The following is a 5,877-nucleotide window of genomic DNA, read 5'->3' on the forward strand; positions in this document are numbered from 1 at the left end:
TCTCTCTCTCTCTCTCTCTCTCTCTCTCTCTCTCACACACACACACACACACACACACACACACACGTTCTTCCAGCCTCAACAAAACTCCTTAGGAGACACTTCTGCGGGAGGAACCAGACCAGAGTCCCCAGTAGCGCACATCTCATCATTTCCAGCCCAGGGCCCAGAAGCAAAGCAACCTCCTTTCCTTAAGAGAAATGGGGCCGGCGCTTTGGGTCAAACTGAAGTTCCCTGAAAGGATACATGCCCTGGAGCTTTAGTCACTTCATCACCTGCCCCAGCTCACAGGTGTTCCCCCGCTAATAAGAAGAGTGAAGGCGCTTTGGGAGTGGAGAGCTGCGTAGAACTGCCTCTCAAGGTTTCCAAGCCAAGCACCCCACTCTCCGAGCCCTGCTGACCAGGCCACTGCCTTCTCTGGGTGCCGGAACCACCAGGTGCGTGTTGCATGGGAAGCTGATGACTCAGTTCTTGTCATCATCAGGGTAATAGTGAGGACCTGGGACCTGAAGAGAGACGCAGTCTGCCTAGGGCCAGGGTAATCTGGGGTCTTTCCACATGCGGGAAACCTACTCCCCTGTTGGGCAAGAAAATTTTCCAGCTCTAAATCCCAGCGCTGAGCCTGACACCGTGGATAATGCACTCCGATACTCAAGGCCCTCTCCCTTTCTCAGGTGGACCACACCCTCCCACGTCCCCTAACATGGAGAGCCCAGCTCTTGACTCATACAGCAAACGTGCTCCACATCAGCTGTGCCAGGAGCAGCCAGCGGTGCTTTTAGGACCTCAGTGGGGAGATGGGCAAGCCAGGAATATCCAGTTACAGGGCTCCGCTTCCTTCCTGAGGAGCTGGAAGTGGAGGATGGCCTGCCTTTCGTTAAGAGGCCTGAGGCCCAGCAAGGACTGCAGTGCGTGGCTGGCAAGGACCGCAGTAAAAGCCACTGGTGGCATTCCACACACACACACCCTCCCCGAAGAGGGACGAAAAAACCTGCTCTTGGAGCGCTCTAGTTGCCCAAGCCGCCAGGACAGTCTTGGATGCAATAGCGGCGCACCCTGGACTCTGACCGGCTTTGTCTGGCTCTCAGATGCGCAGGACGCGGGAGACCAGTTGCGACCGCAGGAACAGCGAGCGGAGCTCCCAGCCAACGTCAGGGTCGCAGAAGCAACTGGTGAAGATTCTGGAGTAAATAATTAATAATGTACGCACGAATTCGTTAAAAAAAAATTTACAACCCGTAACTCCTCCATGCATGTGCTCCTGAGCGGTTTACGTCCCCTTGAAATTTCCAAGTCCAGGTCAGATGCTGCTCTGAGTATAAGGAAAAAACTACAAGAGAGTGCAGCCCGCGCCAGGAGCCCCTAAGCTGAAAGTTAGCACGGCCTCGCCCACCTCCATGGAGCGAGAACGGAGGACCTAGTTTACTGTCACCAGGCAGCTGGACGTTTTGTCCTATCTTCCCTGAAGATGTCCACAGACAGTGATCTGGGAAGGAAGGGGTAACTTTTGTCCGTTTCCATTTGACAGATTTCCCCCCCAAAACACACACACACACACACACACACACACACACACACACACAGAGATCAGCCCCAGGCTTCTGGGTTCCAGTGAGTAGAGTTATTTCTACAAGTGTTTACTGTGAAACTAAAAATGTTGAAGGCCATCTTTGGCACTTGGGGAAACACTGGTATGGATTCCCATGTCATTGGTTAGAGAGTCCTCACTCAGAGAACTGAGAAACCACAGCTGGCCGTTCCTGTAAAAGCGAGAGACGCAAGGGGTGTAGTGTTTCAGTATATGGTGGAGGACCTCTGTGCATCTTGCTGGGTGACTTGGTGTTAGGGAGTCTAGAAGCAGTAGCAATAAGAACAAAAATAAGACGTTTGTCTGGGCTCCTGTAGATCACAGTGTCGCTAAGAGTAGACACCTTCATTTCCTTTTGTTTGATTCACCTTCTATGAGCCCCGTGTGACAGAGAAAACCATCCGTTGGGGTTTCTCAGGCCTTCGTGGTGCAGTGGTTAAAGCACTTGACTGCTAACCAAAAAAAAGGTCATCAGTTTGAACCTACAAGCTGCTCTTTGGGGAAAGGGCTGTAGTAATCTGTTTCCAGGAAGGTTTACAGCCTTGGAAAGCCATGGAGCAGTCCTACCCTTGTCCCACAAGGTGACTGGGTTACAAGCAATGCAAGGGCAGTGGGGAATCTGTACAGAAGCACAGCTCGTCTTCTCTCTTTCGCACAAAAACACTAGGCGGATTCAAATCACCAACTTTCAGATGAGAAGCTGAATGCTAGCTGTTGTGCCATGAGGGCTCCTTCATTTAATTTTAATGACCTGAGTTGTCAATGTTTTAAAACAAAAGGTGTTTGAGAATTTGATTGGAAAATCAGGTGGCTTTGTAAACCTTCACTCACATTACAGCAAAAAGAAAATGCACTGCACACACAATCCTTTTATTTTTTAAAAATTTTTCTTTAAAAAATTTTTTTTATTTTATTTTATTATTTTTTGTGTGTACCCTCAAATCGGATCTGACTGGTACAGGAGATTGTCCCTCCTTCTCCAGTAGAGCATCTGGTGGATTCGAACTGTGTACCTCTGGGATTGCAGGGCATCTTCTTGCCACTAGGCCACCAGAGCTCCCTAATCCTTTTATTTTTAAATAAAATTTTAATCTTATTCTGGTTTACTTACAAAGTTCACATACATTGTTTTCCACACCAGATCTTTCCCATTTCCTTTTCCCATCCCTCCCTCCACCCATCAAATTGTGTTACCCTGTGATTAACACCTCCATCCTCACCCCTCTGCCCCCCTCTTGGATCCTCATGCTCATTCTGCAATAATGTTCTCTTTTTATGTTTTTCTAAAAATTAAATTTTATTAGTTTTAATGAACATTTACAGAGATTTTGGGTTTTCATTCATTCATTGTTGCACTGTTTTCTCCACCCTCATCCCCAGTTTGTTCTTCTTCCCCCCCCATGTCTGTTTTAATTGTCCAATTGCCACAGTGCTTGTTAAAGCCAGTTCTGATTAATCTCCTTTGTCAGTGTGTCCCTTGCCATTCCCTATCACTCCTCCCTGAGAGAGACTTCACCCTGATTCACAAGGAAAAGGGGATGGCGTATTCTCTTAGCTACTTCCTGCTGAAAAGGGACGCTGTGGGTTTCAGGGTGAAGGTCTTCTCTCACTACTCTAAAGGGCCCCTTTGGCAGTAGGAAACACATAGACTATTATGGAGATTGATTTTGGAATTTAGATGCACTGTTATCAATTGTGCTTAGCCGTACATGTTCATATCCTTGAAGATGTATCATGGAAGTGTTGCAGCCTAGAAGATACAAATTTAACTAACAAGTTAAAAGTGCATGAGTCAAAAATTGAAAAGCAATAATATTCTGAGTAGAGGTTCTAATAGTGGCACAAATCAAGTTACAGAGGTAAGGTGGTTCCATTGCCATCCTTACTCTAACTTAATTCTTCTTTTTTAAATTTAAATTTGTTATTAATTTCAGTGAAAATTTACAGAGGCTTTGGATTTCCAGTCATTCATTGTTGTAGATTTGTCCCCTCCCAAGGCTCCCCCCACCAGACATTACCCTCTTGGAAAAGTAAAAGATTCTTTCATTATTTTACAAACCCTTCCCCAGGTCCCCTCTACCATGGAGCCATCGCTCTAGACTCCTGTGATGACAGAAATACCTAGTCACATATCTCTTTTAAACAGTTTTCTCCCTCCTCTGTTTCAGTGCAGTATACATTATTGAACCCATCTTACTCAGTCTCTCCCCAACCCCGAGGTTAGTCACATTCTACAACAGTGGCACCATGCAATATTTGTCCCTTTGTGACTGGGACATTTCACTCAGCAAAATGTTCTCCAGAGTCAACCATTTTGAGTAATATTGCATGAGTTCCTTGTTTTTTAATGCAGCATAGTATTCCATTGTGCAAATATACCACAGCTTCTCTATCCATTTGTTTGTTGATGGGCACTTAGGTTGTTTCCAACTCCTTGCTATTGTGAACAAAGCTGCAATAAACATGGGTGTGCATATATCTGCTTGGGTGTTAGTTATGGTCTCTTCTGGGTATATTCCCAGTAGTGGTATTGCAGGGTCAAATGGTATCTCTATTTACAACTTTTTGAGAAAGCGCCATACCGCTTTCCACAGGGGTTGCACCATTTTACACTCCCACCAACAGTGAATAAGGGTTCCAGTTTCTCCACAACCTCGCCAGCATTTATTGCTTGCTGTTCTGTTAAATTTTGATATTTTGACTGGGGTGAGATGATATCTCATAGTTGTTACAATAATGTTCTTATACAGTATTCGTCCTTGTGGGACTGAATTCACTCAGCATAATGCTCTCCAGTCCCTTCCAAGTTAAGCAGTGATTTATAAAATCATTGGTTCTGCATGCTGTGTAGTATTCCATTGTATGAATGTACCATAGTTTCTCAATACATCCAATTGTGGTTGGACATTTGGGCTGTTTCCATGTTCTTGCTACAGTGAATAATGCTGATATGAACATTGGTGTACAATTCTGTTTGTGCCTCAGTTCTCATTTTTCTTGGGATATATATATATATATATACACACACACACATACACACACACATACACACACACATATACACCAAGCAGTGGAATAATATGAGGGAATTCCAAACTGTCTTCCAGAGGAGTTGTACCATTGTATAATTCCACCATGAGACACAGAATCCTTTTACGCTGTAACCTCACCATACTGCAGAGTGCTCCTTTATGAAGTGAAAATGCTGGGGGGGGGGAGGAGAAACAGGGAACCATGGGCCATGCCCCCCAGGCCCAGGACTCTTAAAAAATATACTCTGTAAGGCTCCCAAAACCATATTTTTATATTCTAAACAAAGTTCATTCCAGGCATGAGGCATTGGTGAGAGAATAAATGGTAATTTAAGATCCTCCACTTTGGGAGCTCTGGTGGCCTGGTGGCAAGAAGCTGAGCTGCAATCCCGAAGGCTTGCAGTTCCAATCCACCGCTCCGCTGGAGAAGGAGGATCAATCTCTTCCTGTGCCAGTCAATTCGATTCAATTTGACGGTACAAGGAAAAACAATTAATTAGTTTTTAAAAAATCCTCCATGTGATATCTAACATTTGGCCCTGGCTGCCTCCAAAGCCTGCTGTCTTCTGCATTAAGCCTTCTCCCCTGGACTGGAATCTCTGCTCCCAGGAAAGTGCCAGTCCACAGATCCCAACTCCCTCTCAGTGCCCTAAAGAACTGTCTGCGTTCACTCCCAAAGCAGAACACACGTGCTCCCCGGGGCCCAGACTGCTGCTCACAGACTCCAGTTGGAGAAAAAAGGAAGAAAACCATCACCATTTATTGGCATACCATTCACCCTATGAGTAAAACAAGATTTCTACACCCAAATATCACCCTCTCATTCTCTCAGGGAGGCCTTGTGGTGCAGCATCGGGCTGCTAACTTAAAGGTTGGGCGTTCAACCCCCATCAGATGCTCCATGGGAAGAAGATGAGGCATTCTGCTTCTGTAAAGATTAAAGCCTCCGTAGCTGTTAGGGGCAGTTCTGCTCAGTTCTAAAGATGTGGTCAGTAGAGGTTGCATTTGACTTGGTGGCAGAACGTCCCTCCTGGGGTTTCCTTGTATTTCCTGGGGTTCCTTATTTGTTCAGATTCCCTGACTTAGAAATACATTTTTTGGGGAGCTCTGGTAGCCTAGTGGTAAGGAGCTGCAACTACAATCCCAGAGGCACACGGTTCAAATCCACCAGATGCTCTGCCGGGGAAGGAGGGACAATCTCCTCCTGTACCAGTCAGATCTGATTTGACGGTACACTCACACAAAAATAATAAAATA

This window comes from Elephantulus edwardii, unplaced genomic scaffold, assembly GCF_000299155.1.
Source record: "Elephantulus edwardii isolate Elephantulus edwardi_28Jun2011 unplaced genomic scaffold, EleEdw1.0 scaffold00134, whole genome shotgun sequence".
In the NCBI taxonomy this organism is placed as follows: domain Eukaryota; kingdom Metazoa; phylum Chordata; class Mammalia; order Macroscelidea; family Macroscelididae; genus Elephantulus; species Elephantulus edwardii.